Below are 26579 nucleotides of genomic sequence, written 5' to 3'. Positions count from 1 at the left end.
CCGCCAGTTTTCATTTACTATGCTGAAGTGTGCCCCTGAATCCCACAACACCTTAGCTGGGTGATTGTCCATAAAGCAGTTCACAGTACATCTGTTTCCCACCAGGCTTACTAACCGTGACTTCCGTTGAGGGGGTAGATAGTGAACCTCAGTTATCGCTGATGGGACACCAGCTGCAGTTTCTTTGGAGGATGTTGGTGGGCTTGACTGTTCATTATGGGACCGTGGGCTTTGGACTACTGTTGGTCCCATCTCAGTAGTCCCTCCCCGTTTCCCGATGGCAGTCTCGGTGCTCGGCATCCACGGGAGTAGTGGCGCTCTCGCCCACATTTGAAACAGTGCAGGCAGTTCTCTCCTTTCCCCTCCTCTTTGCACTTTTTACAGCCTTTTTCTCGTTGCTTTGGTGCCATGGGGCGGGGACTGGTTTCCATAGCAGCCATAAACATTTGTTTCATCTCTTTACGTAGTTCTTCTATAATCTGCTGCGTGTCTGACTTAGTCTCTTTATTTTTCACTGTTGTCATGGCCACCCTAGCGGGGGATTCTCTGGGTTTGGAGGGGCTCTGAGCAGATGTCAGGGCTGTTTGGCATTCTGTTTGGAGCTCTTGGACCTTGGGAATCTTGGCTGCAGTGGACCTTTTCCGTTTCTCAAATCTTTCATTTTCTAGCTTTGAAGCTTCATTGACTTTCTCAATCAGTTCTTCATCTGTTATGGTTATGTCGTTTAGGGGGGGCAGAAGCTGATACTTGATAGAGTCACTGAGCAGCCCAGTTTCAATGGAGCGGAGGAATTTGCGCTGGATGGTGGCTCTGCTGTACAGTTCGTCTGTCTCCTCATTTGCCGCTTTCCATAACAACTTCTCTTTAAGTTCAATGGCACGAAATACAAAGTTTAAAGCAGTTTCTTTGGGCTCTTGGGAGATATTGAGGAGCTGATGGTAAAGCTCAGTGGGGCTGTCTACCCTATAGTGTCCCTTTAATATGGTGAGCAGTTTGCTAAGTGTTAACCCACGTTTAATCTCCAACATGTCTCATAGGGGCGTTCCTGGACTAATGGCCCTAATTACCGCTTCCACAATTTCAGTCTCCGAGTGCCTCCCATTTTCACTTTCACTTTCACTCCCATTCTCAATCTGGCGAATCAAGCTGAGATAGGATAGCTTGTCCTTCTGCCCATGCTCTCCAATCTGCCCACAGATTTTAAACTCCCTCTTCAGTGTTACCTCTTGAAGAGTTCGCATTGCCTCTGGTCGGGCTCTGGGTGAGTAATCTACAATATGTATTGGAGTAGCACATGCGGTGTTCTCAAGATCTTTCTTTTGCATAGACTCTATGCCTTGGGGTTCCCTTTCTGACTGACTCTCCCCTTTGCTTAGTCTCTGGATGTATACAGCAATGTCTTTATAAAACTGTTTCACTTGATCCTCTTCCCCACTTTTCTCCACATCATCAAACATGCCCTCTGCCAACCTGATGAGTGTCCTCCTGGTCTTGCTGTGAGACTCTGCGCTGTCCAGGCCGGAACATTTCAGTCGCCTGCAGACATCCACAAGATGCTCTCTCTCCAAAAGCCACAAGGCTGCACTCACTTCGTCACGCAACCACGTATATCATGAGCACAGCTAAGCTGAACGCAGTCGGTCATCGATGGGTCGGGGAATTGTCGGATTTCCTTTTTTTTTTTTTTTTGCCTGTCCCGTTTGGCTCTTTTGCCATCAGAATTATTGTCTAAAGGCAAAGAAAGATGCCCAACGGATTTACTTTACCAAATTGACCATCCCAGCCTTGCCGTAATGGTCCATTTGATTCACCTTTTATTGTTTATTTTATTTTCACTTGCTGAATACAGGACAGACTTGACTGGGGGAAAGAAGGGGAGAAAGAAAGAGAAACAGCTGAGAAGAGGGACAGGGGAGAAGGGCAAAAAACCAAAAACCAACAGAATTGTCGGATTTCCGATTTAGCATCAAATACAGGCCAGGAAAAACAAACATAGATGCCGAAACGCTGTCCCGCATTCCTCTGGATGTGAACAACCTCGCGACAGTGTGTACCAAAGAGTTGTCACAGGAGGTGGTAAGAGCGGCTTGGGAGGGAGCAAGAGTAGCCCAGCAGAAATACACTCAACAAAAATATAAACGCAACACTTTTGTTTTTGCTCCCATTCCCCATGGGATGGACGTAGAGACCTAAAATTCATTCCAGATACACAATATAACCATCCCTCCCAAACAGTGGTCACAAATCAGTCTAAATGTGTGGTAGTGGGCACATCTGCCATATTGAGATAATCCATCCCACCTCACAGGTGTGCCACATCAGGATGCTGATCTGACATCATGAGTAGTGCACACCTCAGACTGCCCACAACAAAAGGCCACCCTGGAATGTGCAGTTTTTTGCGCTATTGGGGGTCTGGGGACCCAGAACCGGTCAGTATCTGGTGTGACCACCATTTGCCTCATGCAGTGCAACACATCGTCGCATGGAGTCTATCAGATTGTCAATTGTGGCCTGTGGAATGTTGGTCCACTCCACTTCAATGGCTGTGCGAGGTTGTTGGATATTCGTGGGAACTGGTACACGCTGTCGTATACGCCGGTCAAGCACATCCCGAACATGCTCAATGGGTGACATGTCCGGTGACTATGCTGGCCATGCAAGAACTGGGACATTCTCAGCTGCCATCTGCCCTGAACAATGTGAACCATGATTCATCCGTGAAGCGCACACCTCTCCAACGTGCCAGACGCCATCGAATGTGAGCATTTGCCCACACAAGTCTGTTACGGCGACGAGCTGGAGTCAGGTCAAGACCCCGATGAGGACGACGGGCATGCAGTTGAGCATCCCTGTGACGGTTTCTGACAGTTTGTGCAGAAATTGTTTGGTTGTGCAAACCAATTGTTCCAGCAGCTGTCTGCGTGGCTGGTCTCAGACGATCTTGGAGGTGAACCTGCTGGATGTGGAGGTCCTGGGCTGGTGTGGTTACACGAGGTCTGCGGTTGTGAGGCCGGTTGGATGTGCTGCCATATTCTCTGAAACGCCTGTGGAGACAGCTTATGGTTGAGAAATGAACATTCAATGCACGGGCAACAGATCTGGTTGACATTCCTGCTGTCAGCATGCCAATTGCACGCTCCCTCATTGCTTGTGGCATCTGTGGCATTTTGTTGTGAGACAAAACTGCACATTCCAGGGTGGCCTTTTGTTGTGGGCAGTCTGAGGTACACCTGTGCACTACTCATGATGTCAGATCAGCATCCTGATGTGGCACACCTGTGAGGTGGGATGGATTATCTCAATATAGCAGATGTGCCCACTACCACACATTTGGACTGATTTGTGACCACTGTTTGGGAGGGATGGTTATATTGTGTATCTGGAATGAATTTTAGGTCTCTACGTCCATCCCATGGGGAATGGGAGCAGTAACAAAGGTGTTGCGTTTATATTTTTGCTCAGTGTATATTGCTGCTAACAGCAACAGGGACGAGTCAGTGAGTCAGTTGGGCTTGTGAATCATGATTCACGAGCAGTGTTGGGAATAACGCGTTATTAAGTAACGCGTTACAGTAACTACGTTATTATTGTGGTAACGAGCACGGTAACTAGTTATTATGCCAAAATCAGGAACGCATTAGTCGTTACTAGGATTTAGATAGGGTCGTTACTCATTACTTCGTGTGGTGGCTATCGCGGAGCTTCCACAGATTCAGAAACATTAGCAAGTGGTGGAGGCCAGCAGGTGGATGAAGGAAAAGGGAGGCAAGAGGAGAGACCCGAAGCAGCCGCCGGTCCGAGTGTGAACTGAACTTCAGGTAAGAAGTTATGACCTGCAGTCTCTCTGGGTCAGATATAAACCAAGTTTAGGTGCAGTTTATTTTCGTTGTGTGACCAAGTGGTCGGCGGGGTTATGAACAAAATAATAAATTGACAACGCCACCTAGGGGAATTGCACCCCCAGGAAATATATTTAAGAAAAATAGATAAAAGGAATAAAAGAAGACCGCACAGATTCAAGGATGCACACTGAGGCAGGTTGGCTTCCAATATTAAAACAGTTTTATTTATAGAAATAAATAAAATATTATAAATAAAATATTAAAAGTCAAGATGTAGCATCATTATTGACAGTGTCCTACAGTAAAAATAAAACAATCGTGGAACTTGGACTTACCAGCAGCCGTGGAACCAAAAGAAAATCACACAAAAAGAATCACTGCAGCCCACCCAGTGCTGTACAAAAGAAAGTGTGAAAACGACCCACCACCTGAGGTCCCAGGGCCACTGGCTCGTCCTCCGTTCACTGAAATAAAACACAGAAAAATATGTTAAAAGGATAAAAGGACACTGAGCGTCAGGCTCGCTACAGATCATAAAAAGACTAAAACACACTTTAAAAGCTTTAATAAAAGAAATCACACACACACACACACACACACACACACACACACACACACACACACACACACACACACACACACAGGAAAGGCTTATTCCCCACGGGTCAAACTACCACTCGTGCTGGTAATAATTATTCTCAGGCGTAGGCCGGTCTGGCTCCCCACCGGCTGAGACCGGCAACCCAGGCGATTTGGAGTCCCAGCACGACACTCGGGCAGAGAATCACTTCAGCCCGATCACAGAAGCGAGCAACAGTCCAGAGTAAAATAGAACACCAGGCGAACCAAAAAAAAGGTAAGCCTACTTAATAAAAACAAGATAAGACAAGACCAGACAAGACAAGACAGCAGACTCCACCAAGGAGGAGTTCACAACAGCGGCTGAGAAGGCAGTTCACTCTTCCAATTTAGGTTGGGCAATTTGCCATGGAGAGGTGAGTACAGCAGTGAAACCCCCAGGACCGGAGGCACTATACTCTCATTGGTGGGGATAACACGAACACCTCTCTCCGCAATGGCAGAATAAAACAGACTGCTGCGCTGTAGCTGTCATATAATCGGCTCTTGCTGATCAGTCCGTCGCAGTAAATGGCCTGCATTTGTATAGCGCTTTTCTAGTCCATAGGACCCCAAAGCGCTTTACACTACATTCAGTCATTCACCCATTCACACACTGGCAATAGCAAGCTACATTGTAGCCACAGCTGCCCTGGGGCGCACTGACAGAGGCGAGGCTGCCGGACACAGGCGCCACCGGGCCCTCTGACCACCACCATTAGGAAAACATGGGGTTAGTATCTTGCCCAAGGATATTTGGCATGCAGCCAGGGTGCAGCCTGGGATCGAACCACCGACCTTCTGATTAGTGGCTGAGCTGCTCTGCCACCTGAGCTACAGCCACCCCAGCAGTACCAGTACGCCAGCATTTACTGCTGTACCGCACCAGAAGCTCGGGAGGAATGATCCAACAAAAAAACGGCTTCCCTTTATACAGGTAAACACCACCCTGTAATCAATATGCAGGTGGGTTCCTAATTAACCCAATCACATGATACAAGGAGCGAGTGCAGCGGAAAGAGAGCGAGGATGGTAGAGCGAGCGAGAGAGAGAGAAAAAGAAGGGCGAGTAGCCCATCCGGCTACAGTTGTGTTGACTTTTTCCGTACTGCGTACTAGCTAGCATGACGGAGTTTCTATACAGCTGGGTGGGTGCTATGAAGTTAATGATGTTGCACTTTTATTTTGTTCATAAGTTATTAGAGTTGCCAACTGTCCCGTCTGGTATTCAGAGAAAATATTACGCGTTTCTTATTGAGGTGAAAAGGAACAGTTTGTCCCGTAATTCAGCTACAATGAAAAAGGCACAAAGCTGGCGTTATTCTGTGTCTTTGCTGCACAGCTGCCTCTTCTCCTCTCATTCTCCCCTCTCCCTCTCCCATTTCTACTTCAATCATGAAAACTGATCAATGATCAGCTGATCGGCTCTCTTGTTTGTTTATCGCCCACTTTGCGCCGAAAGAGGAAACCAGCGGATATCACGCTAAACAACAGCAGCACGTTTAATTTTGATCAGCTGTTGTTAGAATTTATTTAATATTAATTTCTAGTATCAGCTGATGTTGGCTGGAGCCACAGCTGCAAAAAAGCTGCTGGTCATGATATGGTTTGGTGAGAGGGAAACATGAAGATGAAACCAGGAGATGTCCTTACTGGATCATCAGAGCTGAACAGGTGATGGAGAAACAGGTTTATCTTTTAGGTGACATGAATGAGTTGAAGGGAAGTTATGAACTGTTTCTGAGAGACAAATAACACCAGGATCCTTTTTTAGGTAGCTGACAGGTGGTAACTGTGCAGGGGCGGGTCTAGCAAAGTGTTGCCAGGGGTCCATGTAGGGCATTAACAGGGAGAGGGGGGCACAAAGAAATATTTTTCTTTCTTATTCTCATTTAAAATGTTTAGCTTTTAAAAAATAATTATCTGAATCTTACAACAAACGATTGATAGATTGATGCATATATACCATCAAAACAGTGTACATCACTGTCACAACAGTGTTTATTTTCATTCAAAGGCTTTATGATTTTTCCTATAATGGTGGGCCAGTCTCTAGTCAAAATGCCCGGGCCAATTTTCTGTCCCAGTCCAGCTCTGTATGCAGCTCGTGTGCAGTCTGGTGTTACCTACATCTTCCTATTCAGAAGGCAGAATTTCCGAGTTCTGAGTACAATCGAAAGCACCACGACTACAGTTTTTGTGTTGGATGTAAAAGGCGCACATGACGCTGTGACGTAGGCTAGAATCATGGCAGCAGTCAATGACGGTCCAGGTGTGGGATTTCTCTCGTGGAAATATGCACATTATCTTTTCCTTTCTATTGGTAGGTGGCACAGTGCACTTGTGGCAAGTAAGCAAGCTAGAAGACTGGCAAAGTTATGGAAGCAACACATTAACAAGAGAATTCTGAGTAAAACCAAAGTTACTTTCCCTAGTAACTAGTTACTTTGAAAGTAACGAGTAACTTGAAGTAACTGAGTTACTTTTGAGAGAAGTAACTAGTAATGTAACTAAGTTACTATTTTAAAGTAACTTATCCAACACTGTTCACGAGTCATTAAAGTGATTCTCGAGTATTGAACGATTCGTTCATGATTCGCACATCACTACTCACCTCCCTTAAGCCCTCACTGTGGCGTTCTCTTTTGGACTCGGTCACTGGGCACCCCGTTGCAGAGACCGGTTCACATTTCCCTGGTTCTTAGATTTTTTTAAGCAGCCAACCGCCCTGTGATCCTCTTCCCCACAGATGAAGCAATGGCAACAATCTGGACGGTTCTGTTCAACACAGTTTGGACACCCAAAGGTTTTGTCTTTTCTGTTTCTTGACCTGTTTTGTGAGTATGGGTTCGCTAGGTCTGAGGCTCGTGCTAGAGTCTGTCGTTTCATCGCCTCCACCAGCCCAGCGAGCTCATTAACTTTAGCTGTGAGTTCTTTAATCTGGTCAGTCTTTGTCGTGTCAATTGGTCGGTCTTGCTTACTACATTCCTGGATGGTGTTGAGCTCAGACTGAGCACTATGTGTGCTAGTTGTGTTCTGTCGACGGGACGAGCCTATTCTCTTTTGCCTCTCACTTTTCTCGCTAGTGATTCTCATTATGTGGTGCAAGATTGTTTCATCACTCACCTCTCTGCTTGACAACAGAGGTTTTAACTCTCGCCTAATGTCACTGTGCTTATACCCAAGCCCCTGGTAGACCGAGTGCAAAAAAACATCCTGAACAGTAGCTGGACTATACTTTATGCCTGCATCAGACATTTTGGATGTGAAGAGGACCCGCTGCTTCAACCCTATCACCCGGTAGAGAAAATGCTGTGGTGTCTCACTCTCGTCTTGTCTGGCACACATTAATTCCTGAAAGAGTTTTGTACTATTTTTCTCTCTCAGGTGGGCCTGGAGGAACCCCTTCAGTTCAAGTACAGTCAAATCATCTTTATTGATTAGCATATCTTTAAAAGTTCCAGGCTGTATTATCCTGAGCACTCAACGAACTATCGCTGCATCAGGGAAGCCTTCTCTAATCCCCTCATCCATCTGGTTGCAAATGTTGTTGTAGCTAATGTCAGATGGATAGTCACCAACTTGACTCCCTTGTACTCTAAATTCTCTTCTCTGGAGATAAGAGAGGTCTCTCAGAGAGATCATCCCCTCACGAGTGGGCTGGGCCCTTGGTTGGGTTGAAGTGGGTTGCTCTGTGTAAGCTTGAACTAGCAAACCCATTGGCTGTCAAGGTCACTGTTCAGTGGGTACCATTACACTTTGTCTTAGTCTTTTACCAAGCTCCTCATAGCTATTTAACATCTCCTGCAGCTCGGCGTTAGTGATATCAGGGATAGAGCTGGCTAGGCCAGTCGGACTAGTTGTACCTTCAACTAACCATGTTAGCTATTGTGGTCACCGGAACAGGCTATGTAGGACCCATGCCACTTGAGGGGCGAGCTGGTTGCACAGTTTGTGTCTAAATGTCTGTGTAAAAGGTGAATCTACGTCCTCCCTATCATCACATACTTGTCGATTTTCAATCACATCATCAATGAAGTCCTTTAACATTAGCAAGTCCACCATCCCACCATCTTCTGCCTCAAACAATGGCTTACTGTACATGAAAGAACTGATGTGGTCAAAGCAGCCCTCCTGGTCTGTCGCGTCGAGCTCTGGCTGACCCGGGTGCGCTGGACCCACCTTCTTAGCGATCTTGTAGAGTTCTTCCGCTGACAGGGTGAGTAGGCTTCTCCTAATGTCCCACACTGGGCTCTTCCTCCCACCCTCGGCCATGGCTGCAACTCCTTGCTGTCCCTGTGGGCCACTCAGCACGACGATGGATCAGTCTCAGCTCCAACTCTCAGCTCGCTCAGCCGGCATCAGCTCGTGTCCTGGTCCCAGATGTCATCTATGGATCAGCCCCAACTGCAAGGTGGCGCTGATCCCGGAGCAGCCCCCAAGATTTGTTACGGGTCCCAAGGATGAAGACCACGAAGACAAATATGTTACCTGTAAAAGCAGGTGAAGAGCGGAGTAAGGAAGACACAATGCATCTCTGCTTTCCTCCAGAACGTCTCTGAGTCTGATTTATTTCACACAAATAAATGCTATATGAACACTAAACATGAGCTTTCAATATACTCTTCAGCTGGTTCCTCATTCACATCAATTACATTTACTTATTTCACAACCTCAGTGAAATATACTCTCTTTAACTGGTTCGGTTTCTCAAATTCACACTTCTTTCCATAACAGTTACATTCCTTATATCAATAAACACATCACATTGTCTTCTGCAGTGTCTTACTGGCTAACCAGTTATATTCAATAACAGTATCGGTAAATACATCACATTTGTTTCCTACAGTAATTAACTGGCAAAATCACTATTTAGTGCATCATAAAACCCAGCTTTTAACCTGTGAATGCCTCTGTTAGCTACACAGAGTTGTTCAGAGTGCTTGTGTTACACTAACTAATCTACTCAGTCACTTTAACATGACTATTGACATTCACATCTCACAGAATTGATTTGATTGGAGCATTACAACACGTTTGCACAGAGCATAGGAGCGCACTGACTCTGCTTCACGAGCGCTCCACCTAACAAGCAGGCTCGCGATGCGGCCGCGCAAGACAATCCTCTGGTTTCTCCCGTGTTTACATAGAAATAACTCGGGTGGACTGCCTTAAACTCTCTAATTCACATTAATGTGGGTAACCATGGTAACAATTAAACAACATTTTTGGTGTGAGCACCATTTACCGACCTGTAAAAGCAGGTGAAGAGCAGAGTAAGGAAGATACGATGCCTCTCTGCTTTCCTCAAGAACGTGTCTGAGGAAGTAGCGGAAGGTGGGCTCCACTTACTGCACCCTAAAACCCTGGAGCAACCACCAAAGTTCCGCCCTCACTGCTTTCTAACATAAAATGAATCCCTGTTACATGGATTTTCTATCCTTTTAAAGAAACTGAAAATAAATACATATAGTAATGAAAAATGTCCCGTTACATGAGTGTTTTACACAAAATAGCATTAATGTGGTCATTCCCTCATGTGAAAGGAAATGAACAAAATATTTAAAGTCAATCATTCTGATCATAATTGTACTTTGACCTTTAACCTCTCTGCTCTGTGTTGTTTCCTCTTTCAGACCTGAAAATCATCACCGTTAAGTCTGGACAGGACATCACTCTGACATGTCGAGGTCCAAATGAAAATGACATCACTGTAGAGTGGAGCAGAGCTGACCTGGGAGATGAATATGTGCTTTTGTACCGGGATGGGCAGGTTGTTCCAGATGACCAGCATCCATCTTTTAAGAACCGGGTGGATCTGCAGGACAGACAGATGAAGGATGGAGATGTGTCTTTAATTCTGAAGGATGTGACAATTAATGATGCTGGAACATACGAGTGTCGTGTCGTCATGGAAGGAACACAATCATTGGATCTCATCAGCATCATCTATCTTTGTGTTGTTGATCCTCCAGGTGAGTGAGTAGAGTTGAGTGTGTGTGTGATCAGAGGTGAAGCTGCTTCCTGGTTGTTGATTTTTGTTTGTTGTATGGATGAGCTGGTGGATGTCAGAAGATTTCTCCAGCTGTTGTCTTTGTGGCTGGTAGTCTAGAGTTGTGGTGGTTGTGAGTCTGTCAAAGTGAATCCTGCCGGTGCCATAGCTGGTGAAAATGTACTTAGTGCAGACACAAAACGTCCATCAGCTTCAAAGTGTGTCAGAAAAATGTCCACATGGTGACTGATGGATGAGAGAGGTCCCATTGTTGTTGTTGTGCACAAATCATTGAACAACACAAACACTTAGAGCTGCTTTCAGTGCTGCCTGTTTTGTTACTGCACACATTTCTGATGGTCCTACAGTCCAACGTAGCAAACGTCTCCCTGAAGCCTCTTCTTAGAGACCAAAGGTTGGATCAGAGCGAGCAGCTGAAAGGACACATCTATGAATGCAGTCAGAGACTTTCTCACAACCTCACACTTCATCTGATCACATTTAGACTCAGGTTCTCTGTTAGTCACTGAGATTTACAGACTCACACATTTATAATAATGTAGATCAGCAGTAATAATAAAACACACACGTCTGCAGTAACTGTGTCAGTCTGCTCCACTTTCCAGGTCAGATTAAGCTGTTAGAAACCAGAAGTTCAGAAGAATAATTTTCATATTGATTCAGTTTGTCTGTGTGTGTGAAGGCATCATCAGGGTAGATGGAGTTTGTGTGAGCTCAATGTCTCTCACTGTAATCTAGAGCTGGGCGATGAAATGATAAAGATCATTATTGAAAAATAACTTTTCCTCAGTAGAAACATGAAACATACTCAATAGAAAGTCAATAGAATTTATTCCCTCCTTGTTTTGACAGGTAACATAAAAGTTTAATAACAATGAAAATAGCATCACTCTGAACCAATCACATGGCAGGAATAAACTTCGAGTCACATCAGGTTAGACTGAAGCTGAGTGTATGAGGAGCAGCCGACAGCTGCACATGTGCAGATGCTGTTGCAGTCACACACACCAGTGTGACAGGAGTGTGAGAGAGATTAAAGAGAAAGACAACAGAACATGTTCAACTATGAAAACTCCACTTCAAAACATTTAAATAGCTGCTGGATGTTCAGAGGTTCATCAAATCCAACATGACTAAAGACTAGTGCTGTCACTAGAGAAAAAAAAGAAATACTAAATAATCTCATGATATTCTGTAATTAATCACAATTACTTGATCAATAGCCTGGTTGCAATTACATTTTTTCAACTTTATATTTAAGCTTGTAACTAACATGTATGCAATATAGTGAAGTAAATACAGAATAAACACAACGAATGTTAAATGCTTAAATTCAAATAGAATTTGAATATTTTTCTTCAATCTTTTAGCCCGGGTTCTCTCCTGTGAATTACAATTTTTAAAAAAAATCTATATACTAATAGGTAAGTATACACTAATATATAATATATATTAGTGCTGTCAAATGAGGAACCAAAGCCATGTAAAGCGCATGTTCTCAACGATATTAATAGGTCTGCAGTTTGTTGCAATCCACCTGGCATTGTGTTAGTCAATATTTCTGAGGTAGATTTACTGAGTCCCAGATGCTCCATGAGTGATTTGTCGCTGGGTGACGCATTAGCCAAACTTCCAGCAGCATCCACGACTAACATATTCTTCGAGTCAATGTGATATTTTCAGTTGGAAGTGCTTTGATGAAAAGAAAACACCTTCTTGCACAATGTGCATAATACTTTATGTCGGTCGACTGTTCCGTCTTGTTATTTTTTTATAACTCAAGTTTTCCATCGTGAGGGCCAATATGCGTTTATCATCTTCCATACTGAGTTGATTGGTTTAGCTGCCCGTTACTACCAGATCAACTGTCCATTTGTGTAAAGGTAACTCTACTAGGACAAACTGCCCGAAATCCGCTGACAGAAACATTTCAGGGATTTTGAGTCATTCTCCACTCCAGATGGGTTAATTGCATTAAAAATTTTAACTGCGTTGAACTTGATGGCGAATTAATTTACTTTAATTTTGACAGCACTACTAAAAACTCAAAAGTCAAAGCAAATAAACAAAATATTTAAATATAATCATTCTGATTATAATTGTATTTTGACCTTTAACCTCTCTGCTCTGTGTCGTTTCCTCTTTCAGACTATAAATTCATCACAGCTGAGTCTGGACAGGACGTCACTCTGACATGTCGAGCTCCAAACAACAAGATCAGAGGTGTACAATGGAGGAGAGATGACTTGAAAGCAGGCGATGTATTCTTGTACTGGGATGGTCATTTCGTTCCAGATTACCGGCATCCATCTTTTAAGAACCGGTCTGATCTGCGGGACGAACAGATGAAGGATGGAGACGTGTCTTTGATTCTGAAGGATGTGACGATTAATGATGCTGGAAGATATGAGTGTCATATCTTCATTAGAGAAACGGTCTGTTGGCAGCTCATCAACAGCATCTCTCTGAGTGTTGTTGATCCTGAAGGTGAGTGAGTAGAGCTGAGTGTGTGTGTGATCAGGGGTGAAGCTGCTTCCTGGTTGTTGATGTTTGTTTGTTGTATGGATGAGCTGGTGGATGTCAGAGGTAGACAGATGTTTCTCCAGCTGTTGTTTTTGTGGCTGGTAGCCTAGAGTTGTAGAGCAGCATTGTTTGGTTAGAGCAGAAACAAAGACATTTATGAATCCGTCTCTTTTTCTCTTGCTCTCTAACCTGTCTGTAAACATGTGTGGGGAAACTCAATGCCCCCGCAGGAGGCACCTTTAGGGTTGGGTTCAATCTGTGCCACGTGGCAGCTTTGAGTGGAGGCCCCTTACAGACCAATCCCTCGCTACCAAGACTAGAAATTGGGACATGAAATGTCACCTCTCTATTAGGGAAGGAGCCTTAAATAGTGCATGAGGTCGAGATGTACTGGCTAGACATAGTCGTGCTCACCTCAACATATGGCTTGGGCTCTAGAACCAGTCAATTGGAGAGGCGCTGGACTCTGTCTCAGTCTGGAGGTGGCCTTGGTGAGTGGCGGCAGGCTGGGGTGCATACCCTAGTATCCCCTCAGCATGCTTCCTATGCGTTGAGGCTTCTACGCATAGGATGAGATAGTTTGGTCCCTGTGCCTTCCGGCTGGGGAATTGGTCCATTGCGTTTTTCCTTTTCAGTCACCTCTCTGCATTGAATCATACTTGCTATTAATCTGTCTCTCTTCCAAAGCATGTCGTTATCCTGTTTTCCTTCTCCCACCCCAACCGGTCACAGCAGATGGCCGCCCCTCCCCGAGCCTGGTTCTACTTCCGGTATGATGGCGCATGTGTTCGGCCTTGCCGCTGCTGGTTGCAGTTTCCCTCCCTCTGTTATGCTGCTGTTTTTGACTGTCCTGCTCTCCTTCCTTGTCTCTGATGTAGAGCTGGGCGATATAAGATTTTTTCATATCACGATATGTTTTTTTCATTTCAGGCGATAACGATATCTATCACGATATAAGCCAAATAACTATATTTGTAAGATTTAAATGTGCCGTTGCTCACAAGTAAAATGTGAAATAATCAGCAGCTTGTTTTTATTTAAATATTTATTTCCCATAATAAGTTCAACAGGGTAGATGTACTTAAGGAACATGAGACTTTTTCAGATAAATAAAGGCAAATATTGCAAACTACACAGAAGGCAGCCGCTAAAGCGTTTAAGTTTCAAAATAGAACAAACGAAACAGACTAAATTGTCAATTCCACTTAGAAACAAAATATTAATTCTAAAAATAAATCTTAGTTTGTTTTACAGAAGAACAGACAAAACTGACTACCTTTTGTCAATATCAAATAAACTGAGAACTAAAAGGAAATTCTCAATCTCTCCTTGTTGTATAGCTTAGCTTTTCAAACAGTTTTAACAGTTATTTTAGTCTGACAAAAGCTGAATTAGTGCTTCCAGTCAGAGACTGAGGCTACGTCCACACGTGGTATTTTTGAAAACGGAGATTTTCCATTTTCGTTTTAAAAAATAATCCCGTCCACACATAAAGGCAGAAATGAAGGAAAACGCTGCTATGAACATGCCAAAGCAGCAGGTGGAGCTAGATTCCTAACCGTGCAGAAATGTTGGCCAATCAGAAGTCTAGAAGCCTCAGTGGGAAAAAGTAAACAAAGCTGGGGCATAGAAGCAGAACCGAGTCGTATGTGTGGACTGACAGTAACTGTGTGTATATGTAAGCATTTAAACACTGCAGAGAGTAGAATTAACAGTAACAGTATTGTAAAAATTCATTTCACCGAAACAATAACGTGGCGCACAGTGTGACGCATGCACCAGTTTATTGTATTTCCAGACGTGCTTTCGGCACAATTTACAGTGCACGCTACTCTGTTTTTTGTCAGACTTGAAATAGCCGAAATACCTTCACACTACGGAACTTCTATGGCTCTTCCGTTCGATAATCTCTCCGGCATTGGAACCATCATCTGTTTTCTCTTCGGTCACGCTCGGTTGATTTCTCTAGTCGGCACACTCATTTCCTCCATTACCCGCTAGCTGCTTCCCAAACAAACACACGTGCGGCTTGGCACTTGTGCTGTACGTAACAGACGCTGCGGCTGTGATTGGTTCGGCTCTGCGCTACTTAATTTGGATTGGCTGACCTTTTTCTTTTTTTTTTTAAAGAGGACAAGAGCGGCGAGGTCTATCGCGATAGTTTAATTTCTCTATCGAGTAAAAGTTATATCGCGATACATATCGTTCTATCGCCCAGCTCTACTCTGATGTATTGCCTGCCCTGATCTATGATCGTCTGACACTACTGTCTATTCGCTCCTCTATGCTGGGCCTGGATATTGCTCCTTCATACAAAGGCTTCTTCCCTCCTCCGCCGCCGGTGTCTGGATATTTGACAGATGTCGCCAACAGCACCCTTTTGGCTCCACGCAAATCTCGGAGGAGGAGAGGTAAAAGAGCAGGTGTCCAGGTGAAATATAGACTCCTCATCAGATGAGGATTAGCGGGTAAGCAACGCTGAGCATTTCTGGTTACCTGTGCTCAGACTGCCTGTTCGGAGGAGAATTTGTTTCCCCCGTCCCTGCTGTATTTTGCAAAGCCTGGACTTATGAGATCGTGTTTCCTTAGGAGTGTTCATCCAGACTCTCCTATTATTTGGCCCGCTGCCCCAACAGCGAGCGGTATCTATGATCATTACAGATCGAACCCCCAGTTTCTACGCCCCCTAAAGCGGGTCAGTGTCGGTAATAGTTTGAGTTATTCCTCGTTGAGCATGGCGCTTCTCAATACCCGATCTATGACAAATAAGACGTTCTTATTGAACGATCTTATTCTTTCCAAAAAACTGGACTTATTATTTTTAACTGAAATCTGGAAGCGTGATGGTGACTATTCTTCCCTTATCGAACTTTGCCTGGGCGGGTACTCCTTTGTCAGTCGGCCGTGGACTTCTGATCGTGGCGGAGGACTGGCTGTGGTGTATCGAAATTGGTTTCACTGTCGCTCATTGATGGTTGAAAAAATGTCAACGTTTGAACTACAGCTGGTTAAAATTGGAATTAAAGATCCGTGTTACTGTGCTGTAGTCTATCGTCCACCTGGACCTAACAGTCAATTTTTAAAGAAATTCAGTGACTTTTTATCTTCCATCTTGAAGTTGTCCAAATTGCTAATAATTGGTGATTTTAGCATGCACATTGATGATGACTCTGACCTCTTTGCCAGAGATTTTCTTAGCATCGTGGACTCTTTTCATTTTACACAGCATGTATCTGGCCCCACCCACACCACAGGGCACACTCTGGACCTTGTTTTTACTATTGGTTTAACCATCAACTGTATTAGTTCTGAGGATATTTTTATTTCGGACCATCAGGGGATTATATTTAATTTGTCTTTTTATTTGCCTCCTCCTCCTGAGCGTCGTGCTTTTAGCTCGCACGTCTTAGATTCTTCTACTGCTGCTAAATTTTCTGACGTTTTTAATGTGGTTCTGCCTGCTTCTAATGATGTTGATTTATTAACAAATCTTTTTAATAATTACTGTCTTTCTATTATCGATAATATTTGTCCTATTAAAACTAGACTAGACCTTGTTACAAAACCCTCGCCCTGGATAAATGACAGCATTCGCTGTTTAAAGCGTGTCTGTTGTAAAGCTGAGCGTTTGTGGAGAAAGACTAGTCTACAGGTTCATCTCTTTGATTTAAAAGACCTTTTAGTTTCTTTTAACGCTTCAATTCGTGATGCAAGGGCTGCTTATTTTTCACACCTAGTCTCTAGGAGCAGAGGTAACCCTAAGGTTCTATTTGACACAATTAGGGAAATTGTTGCCCCGGCTGCTGCTACTGCCCCTTTTTCTTTGACTGAAGACTGTGAAAATTTTCTTTCCTTCTTTCTTGAAAAGGTTAGCAATGTAAGGAGCAACATCTCTCCTTCCATGTACCATTTGCCTGTTCCGATTTTACTTAAGCCTGTCATATTTGAAAGACAAACAACCCAAGTGTTGTTTTAAGCAGTGAGAACAATGATCAAAATGTCTCAGTGTGTCACTTGCAGGTGAAGAGCAGACCCTGATCAATTTTCCACGTGCAGCAGTTGGAAGAAAATTATAGGTTAACATCATTAGAAACGCTCAAGCCAAGTTTTGGCTGAATTGTTTTACAGCTTAACTTCTATGTGTTTGTCACCCTGAGAAAACAAGTGTAACCAACTTTAAGGTATAAAGGTGAATTACAGCGCAATAATTACGCGGGCTCGTAATAAGACCCTGGCCAGAATCAGAAGACACCAAATTCGTATGGAGCCAAAGTATTCAGCAGCAATAATGACCTGGACACAATGTTAACTTTTGAGTAGCCACTCTTGTATTGTTACAAGGTATAACAGATATTTGTCAAATTTGTACAGATAAAGTATAAAATAAAATAAATAGTGTGCACACTCAAACAAAATAAAAGTACTCGTTGGGGCCCTTTAAGAATTTAGAGTTAAGCTGGCGATAGCCAACTTCAAAGGTCCTTGTGAGTGTAACTGGAATGTATGAGTGTGTGGGTGTGTATCTTCTTTGGGGTAGATCGTCCTCAAAGTGGTTGCCTCGCCATCTATCACAATCAGAATATCGTCCTGGTCCTTGGACTTTTCCATCCTCTCCAAAAACCTGACTTATAATCCAGGTCATAAAATGTACATTCTAATCAGTCTGTTTCAGATGCATTGTTTAAGGTTAAAATGTAAAATCAAAATATTGCATCAACCTCATATTCATTGCATCAACATTTTAAATCTTATCATATCTCACAGTTATGTTGTACAACATTCAATTTTTAAGTATATCAAATATGAGAACTAAACATTTAAGTTGCTCAAATATTTCTCTATTCATGTAAACATTAATTAAACAATACTTATGGTAAGTAACCATTGACATTCAAAATACAATACACCATAACAAATTCAGAACTATGTGCAAATAAGCAACAAAATATACATGTGAGTTCAGTTCAGAGTCATCAAAGCAGTGTGCTTAATTTCTCCACACTATAGGCCTATTCGTGAGAGAGAAATGCACTACAAATTACCCTCTAGATTACTGTTATGATGATTTCTGATATGAGGTTCAGTTCTACGGTGGTGATCGCAGGGTGTGCACAGGTCAAGTGCCACGGATGATCTGATATCCTCGTGTTGGTGTTGTTCCCAGACCATCATGAAAATGTTGTTCCAGGTTCAACATTGCAAGTGACCAATCACATTGTTGTGACGTTATTCTTTTGCGCGCCAAGCCATTCGTGCATTTATGAAATTCCAATGTTGCAAGGACAATATCAATTCTGCTTACTGTTTATTAAAGGGTTACGGTTAGGGTTAGGGTTTGGGTCAGGGTCCGTTGATTGGCAGACAGAGGCGGTTTCTCGCAGCTTAAGTACAGTTTTTTGTTTTACGCCGGTTTTTCCCGAAGTCGCAAAAGTATGACGTCACAACATTCTGATTGGTCACTTGCAATGTTGATCCTGGAACAACATTTAGTATGATGATCTGGGAACAACACCAACACGAGGATATCAGATCGTGCCAAGTGCCACTATGACCTTCCAGAAAATAACGAGGACAGGGGATGATCGTTCAGCTCTTTAATGGCAGATTTAGCGTGGGTGTGGGTATGTGTGTGGTTCTACAAACAGAATGGAAAAACAGAACACAAATTACAATCAAATTATAGACAACAATAATCACCATATAACATATTACAGCCGCATACTTGTCTTATAGGCCCTACTAATAAGCTGGCGGCTTTTACTTATAGTCTGAACCATATTTGGCAACAAAGAAAATAAACATCTTCCCATCACTTAACTCTTGTGCCCCACTCACTTATGATGCCAACTAAAGAAGGCAAATACACATAACAAATCACCAACTCAAACCGAACTCAGCTTGGCCTAAGCGAACTTAGCTTAGCCCGCTTAGCTTAGCGATAACTTAGCTTATAGAAAATGTACAAACAGAGGATGTCCAGAGCAATAAAACATACAGGCTAAGCTTCTTACACAAGAAATATCCTGTAACTCACCAGTCTTATGGACGCACACTCTCAATGAACCCACATAATCTGCTCCCGAGCATAACTTGTGATTCACACTGCCTCCATGAACACCATTTTTCATCCCAGTCAAAACATTACTCACAATCGGCCGCGCCATCTAGTGGCGAGGCAGAAAACTGCATCACAGTCCTGCCTTCAAAACAATTACTTTAAACTCACAGTGAACTGACAAAAATTAGCTTTAGAGCGGCTAAGAAACATGTTGCTCACCGTTGCTCTGTTTCACAAAAGCCCAACACACACTGGTGTCGGAATTACAGCAGCTCTCCGGATGAAAGGTGAGTGGTTAGCCTGTGAGACACCGAGCTAGCATTAGTGTAATCACGACGGTAAGTCTCTACAACTTTTTCCTTCGGAATAACACTCGTGTTTTCGATGTTGCTTCTCTCCTTCACCCAGCCACTCGACTCCGGACTTCTAGCAGGTAAGTATGCTGGCTTTCCTTCCTCTCAATTCTGAGTTTTCTCTCTCTTTTGTCCGTGGATTTCTCGGTTTGAATAGTAGATGCCTCCACTCCTCTTGCTGAGATGAGAAAAAACCCGGGAGCTCCATGCACCTTCACCTCACTTCCTGGCTGACAGGGTCAATGCAGCCTGGGTAGGCTCTGATTGGTTGCAGAGCTAGGTGTGGGGTGAACTGAGAGGTGCATTCAAAGGTCATAGGAAATATGACGCTTTGTTGATGTGGACAGATAAAATAAAGAGAGTAAATACTCTCTCTTCTCTATGTAACAGACTCATAAATAGCATTGTTATAATTACACAAAATGTGTTCTAAACCCCCAAACTTCTCCTTTTATACCTGACTTTTAGGACCTCCAAGCCTGTAGTTGTGTTCATTATCAGTTAGAGCCCCTCCTCATTCTTTTCTTCTTCTTTGGTGCAATACTATAAATACAGTGTACCCCTTTTGCCTCTCCCCTTTTTCTACAATTCCCCTGTGGGAGAGGTGGGTGTCATTTCTTTCCAGCACCTTAAAGCACACATAATTCATATTTAACCACCCTGATGTTTATGATTGCGATTTTAATTCAGTTATTGTCATTATTGAGCCTGTTTTTGTAAGATGTTATAAGTGTGTAGTATGTGTGTGTCATAAATGTGTTTTAGGCGCCATAAATGATAGCATGAATATGTATTCCTTGCTAGCTTGGGAGCTGTGGTGGGTTGAGCTACTGTCTGTATTTGGTCGTAGGAGCTGGAGTGGGCAAATTATTTACTTGGAGGTCTTTCTTTCTTTTACCTTTTTTATCAGGTATGTCAGATTTCATGTTGTTTTTGTTTTATCTTATGTCAAATATGTTACGTGTAAATGCATATTTTATGTTTAATGTAAAAATAAATGCCGCCCTTTTTCTACAATTCCCCTGTGGGAGAGGAGCTGGAGTGGGCAAATTATTTACTTGGAGGTCTTTCTTTCTTTTACCTTTTTTATCAGACACAACGCAGAATCACACCGGTTACACTTGGTGCCGTGACCCGTCACATCGCCAATCCGCGATCCACCCCTCCTCCTTCTGCTGCCGCTGTTTTCCCGCCTCCTCTCTGCAGCTGTGTGCCAGAATCCTGTGCCCTGCGCTTTGACTCACAGGTTTTTATATCGCGTGTGTGATCGATGCCCCGTAATTTGGCTTGCAGGCATCTCTGTCACGTGTGAACTTAAAGGGCAAATACGTAGGTATGGAAGAAGTCAGGTGACTTGAGGATATGCACTGACTTCCGCTGGCTCAATGCCAAAACCATTAAGGATGCTCACCCACTGCCCCATCAGGCTGACTGTCTTGCTGCCCTTGGTGGGAATGCTTTCTTCAGCACCATGGACCTCACATCTGGGTTCTACAACGTTCCCCTCCATGAGTCTGACAGACGGTACACTGCTTTCACTACACCTCTTGGCCTGTATGAGTACAACAGACTTCCCCAGGGTCTATGCAACAGCCCAGCATCTTTCATGCGGATGATGCTCAGCATCTTTGGTGATTTGAACTTTTCCAGCCTCCTGTGTTATCTTGATGACCTGCTGGTGTTTGCGCCTTCAGAAGAGGAGGCCCTAAGACGTCTTGAGATTGTTTTCTCTCGCCTGAGGACCAGCAATCTGAAGCTGGCGCAGAAAAAATGTCACTTTCTCAGACGCTCTGTGAGGTTTTTGGGTCATGTCGTGGATGCTGGTGGTGTCTCGGTTGATCAGGATAAAGTGAGGGTTATCGCCAATTTTCAGAAGACTGACCTTATGGATGGTGACGGTTGCACCCCTTCTCAGAGGAAAGTGAGATCCTTCCTTGGCATGGTGATGTTTTACCAGCATTTTATTCCAGGGTGCTCTCGTATTGCGAAGCCACTCTTTGCTCTAACTGCCGGTCAGAAGAGGACTAAAGGCTGCCATGGGAGTCGGAAACCTGGAACTTTTCGCAAGCTCACCCCTCAAGATTGGACTCCTGCTTGTGAGAAAGCATTTGAGGGACTCAAAGGTGCACTCCTCAGCTGTGCGGTGCTGGCACATCCTGATTTTGAGAGGCCATTCATCCTTTCAACTGACGCTTCCATGGATGGGCTGGGTGCTGTCTTATCCCAGGTGCCAGCTGGTGAGGAGAGAGCAAGACCTATAGCCTTTGCTAGTAAGTCTCTCAGCCGCAGTCAGGCCAAATACCCAGCACACCGGCTCAAATTTTTGGCTCTGAAGTGGGCTGTGTGCGATAAGTTCAGCCACTGGCTCAAGGGTCATCGGTTCACTGTCTGGACTGATAACAATCCTCTCACATACATTCTGACTAAGCCAAAGCTGAATGCCTGTGAACAGCGTTGGGTCTCTAAGCTTGCACCATACTGCTTTGAGATCAAATATGTTCCTGGAAAGCTGAACATTGTGGCAGACACCCTGAGCAGGGAACCATTTGTGAGGCCGTTGGCCCAGCGGTTCCTGTCGGAGCCCTACTTTGAGCTGCTAGAGCAAGTCAGTGGTGTGAAAGATGCCAGTGTCCAAGATGCCTTCCGTTTGACCTGTCAACCTCAATCGATACGCAGTGCTCCACCCTCTGCTGTGCTTGATGTGTCTCTGTCAACTGATGACGTGTCTTCTCTCATGTCTTCGCTCTGTGAGTGGGAGTCTGCTTCTCGCCAGCGTGCAACATTCCTCGCTGGTCACCTAACCTCCCTCAGTCCACCTGACTGTGATGTTACTCATGCGCTGTCCCGTGCTGATCTCCTGTCTCATCAAACAGGGGATCCTGTGATCTCCAGAGTAGCCCGCTATGTTGAGCATAAGCGCAGACCCTCCAGACGTGAGCGCTGTCATGAGAACCAACATACGTTGCGGCTCCTGAAACAATGGGATAAGCTCACATTCCTCAATGGTGTCCTCTACAGAGTCGTGAGGGACCCACTGACCAAACACAAGAGATTCCAGTTTGTGGTACCTGACTCCCTAAAACAAGTGGTGCTGTCTGGCATACACGACAATGCTGGTCATCAAGGTCAACCTCGCACACTCTCCTTGGCTCGTCAGCGTTTTTTTCTGGTATGATATGGAGAAGGATGTGCGCGGTCATGTGAGAAATTGCCGCAGGTGTGTTCTCAGCAAGACCCCAGAGCCAGCAGCTAGGGCCCCGTTGGAAAGCATTAAGACCTGTGCTCCACTGGAACTTGTGTGCATTGACTTCTGGTCAGCTGAGGACAGCAACAACAAGTCTGTGGATGTCCTTGTGATTACTGACCACTTCACAAAATTAGCACATGCATTCCAATGCCAGGATCAGACAGCTAAGAGAGTCGCTAAAAAGCTCTGGGATGGATTCTTCTGTGTGTATGGCTTCCCTCAGCGCATTCACTCTGACCAGGGAGCTAGTTTTGAGAGTGAGCTGCTTGCAGAGCTTCTGGTTTTGGGTGGCGTTGCCAAATCCCACACTTCACCATACCACCCCATGGGTAATGGTACCACAGAGAGATTTAATCGCACCCTTGGAAACATGTTACGGTCCCTCCCCCCCAGATGTAAGCAGAAATGGCCGCAGATGATACAGTCCATGACGTTTGTGTATAACTGTACGGCACACGAGACCACCGGCTTTGCGCCATTCTACCTGATGTTTGGGAGGGTGCCAAGGTTGCCAGTTGACCTCATGTTTCGGGATGTCCTTCATGATGACACCATTTGTGACTATGATACCTATGTCAAGTCACTGATGGATGACCTGCGCTCTGCCATGCTCCGAGCCCAGGAACACAGCACAATGGAGCAGAGACACCAGTCTGACCAGTACAACAGAAAAGTGAAGGGTCTGCCTCTTTCACTAGGGGACCAGGTGTTGTTGGCAAACAAGGGAGTCAGAGGAAAAAGGAAGCTCTCTGACAAATGGGAACCTGTTGTGTACACGGTAGTTGACTTGGATCCTGCTCTTCACATCTGCCGTATCAGAGACAAAGAAGGTCATGAGCGTGTGGTGCATCGCAACCTGCTCCTTCAAGTTAACTTTTTGCCCTTGGACACAACACTGAATGACGATGCTGCACAGCCTGCTGTGAGCGTTGTCAGTGGCCCCGCTGAGTCTGACCTGGATGGGTCTGTGACATCTTTTGGGGGCACAGGAGCTGTACCTCCTGCCACCTGGACTGTGGATTCCGTCTCCAGCATTGGCGAGTGTGATGACCGCACACTATCATGGATCCATCAGCAATCTGCCGCTGACCCGGTCGAAGATGGCGTTCATGGGACCCCTCCCATAATGGGTGTTTCTGATCTTGGTGGGCTGGCTGGTGATGGAGCCTCCCCAGGCTCCCCTGCTGCTTTCCCGTCCCACACTTTTCATTCTCTTGAACCCAAAAATGTGGACGTGGATCAAGGACTTACCACACGTTTTGGTAGAATCATTAAACCAGTTCGTCGCTTGATTGAATCAATGGCTCAACTTGAAACACTCCTTGGTGTTGAACCTGTTCAAGCAGCGGTTATTGATGTGCGAATTTGCTTATTTCTGTATGTTTTTCATTGCTATTGTTTTTGGAAAAGAATAATACAGGCACAGAGTTCATTGTATTTTGTCAGTCTGTGCAGTCTGATAGTGACGCCCATAGATATTATGGCCTGTTTTGTGTGGTGTAAATGGCACCTCATTTTGTCTATAGAAAGTCCTGGGATCTTGCTAGGCGCCGAGCAGGTCTCAGGTCTCTTATCCTCCTTGGAGGAAGCTATGTTGCTGATCTAATTCATTGTATATGCGATGTGAATTTGTTTGAGGCCACTGTATCTGTTATTGTGGGTTTATATTTTTTTTTTGGTGTACCCTTTAGGATTTTGTGTAATTCTTGGGGGGTGAATGTAACAGAGTCATAAATAACATTGTTATAATTACACAAAATGTGTTCTAAACCCCCAAACTTCTCCTTTTATACCTGACTTTTAGGACCTCCAAGCCTGTAGTTGTGTTCATTATCAGTTAGAGCCCCTCCTCATTCTTTTCTTCTTCTTTGGTGCAATACTATAAATACAGTGTACCCCTTTTGCCTCTCCCCTTTTTCTACAATTCCCCTGTGGGAGAGGTGGGTGTCATTTCTTTCCAGCACCTTAAAGCACACATAATTCATATTTAACCACCCTGATGTTTATGATTGCGATTTTAATTCAGTTATTGTCATTATTGAGCCTGTTTTTGTAAGATGTTATAAGTGTGTAGTATGTGTGTGTCATAAATGTGTTTTAGGCGCCATAAATGATAGCATGAATATGTATTCCTTGCTAGCTTGGGAGCTGTGGTGGGTTGAGCTAATCCTCTTCCCCACTGTCTGTATTTGGTCGTAGGAGCTGGAGTGGGCAAATTATTTACTTGGAGGTCTTTCTTTCTTTTACCTTTTTTATCAGGTATGTCAGATTTCATGTTGTTTTTGTTTTATCTTATGTCAAATACGTGTAAATGCATATTTTATGTTTAATGTAAAAATAAATGCCGCCCTTTTTCTACAATTCCCCTGTGGGAGAGGAGCTGGAGTGGGCAAATTATTTACTTGGAGGTCTTTCTTTCTTTTACCTTTTTTATCAGACACAACGCAGAATCACACCGGTTACATCTATCATTGGTGTAAATATGATTTTTTTTTCCATCTGGGCCACACAAGCTCCAACAATATCTCCCTGAAGACAAGAAATGCAGTTGCAGAACAACGAGATGGATATCAAGAGACAGCAGTATCCTGAGCAGTGAAAGAAAAGATGAACACAACGTTCTTGATAAATTTCAATCTGGTTTTCGTAAGGCTCATTCTACCGAAACTGCACTTCTTAGAGTGTCTAATGATATTTTGATGAATTATGATGCTGGAGAGTGCACTGTTTTGATGTTGCTGGATCTGACCTCTGCTTTTGACACTGTTGATCATCTTATTTTGTTAGATAGATTAAACCACTGGGTGGGTGTATCGGGTACCGCATTGGAGTGGTTTAAATCCAATTTGTCAAATCGATCTTTCTTTGTGGCTACCTCTAAGTTCAGATCCTCCGTCGGCTCTCTTGCCTCTGGGGTGCCTCAGGGCTCTGTCTTGGGACCATTATTGTTTTTGTTGTATTTACTCCCTCTCCTGCAACTTCTTAGCTCTTTCTTTGATATTTCATATCATTGTTATGCAGATGATATTCAGCTGTATATCTCTTTTAGGCCATCTGATGTTTCTAAGCTCCAAATCTTGCAGTCCTGCTTAGATTCCGTTAGAGATTGGCTGGCTGGTAATTACCTTCAACTAAATGCTGATAAAACAGAAGTCATTGTCTTTGCTCCTGAGAAATTTGTTCCCCTCGTGGTAAAATTCTAGGCCCTCTTGCTTCTTATATTAAATCATCCATTAGGAACCTTGGTGTTACATTTGATCCAGCTCTGATGCTGGAAACACACGTTAAATACTTGGTTCGCTCTTGTTTTTACCAAGAAATATCGCTAAGCTGAGTCCCATTGTGTCACGTTCCGAATTGGAAATGATTATTCAAAGTCAAAGTCAAAGTCAACTTTATTGTCAATTCTGCCACATGTACAGGACATACAGAGAATAGAAACTACGTTACTCTCAATCCCTAGATAAAATAGCAAATGAACATTTAAATATAAGAGTGATTAAAAATGCAAGTAAAATAATTAAAAAGTAAAAATTTAAATAAATAAATACAATACAATTTTACATATAACAAGAAAGCTATACAATATACAATATAATGGGTAAATGACATTGAGTGTAAACCAGGCAGAGTAGTGCAAATAGGCAAATAGTGCAAATGGAGATTTAGTAATGTACGGTAAGAGATAGTGTAACAACAAAGTCTTATGAGGTAGTTTGGGAGAGAGAGAAGCCGCTGCGTGTGCACGCGCCGCCATGTTGAGAAAACTTCTACTGAAAACAAAAGTGCTTTTGTTTCATCATCTCGCTTAGACTATTGTAATTCCTTGTTTACTTGCTTAAGTAATGCCTCCCTTTAACGACTGCAGGGTGTTCAGAATGCTGCTGCTAGGCTTCTGACAACATCACAAATACTCCCATGCC

The sequence above is a fragment of the Aulonocara sp. 'chitande type north' Nkhata Bay genome, linkage group LG3 (genome assembly GCF_057382095.1).
Source record: "Aulonocara sp. 'chitande type north' Nkhata Bay isolate Kocher_YH1m ecotype deep benthic linkage group LG3, A_spYH_male_GT1.1, whole genome shotgun sequence".
Taxonomy (NCBI): Eukaryota; Metazoa; Chordata; class Actinopteri; order Cichliformes; family Cichlidae; genus Aulonocara; species Aulonocara sp. 'chitande type north' Nkhata Bay.
This window is presented reverse-complemented; position numbering follows the sequence as displayed.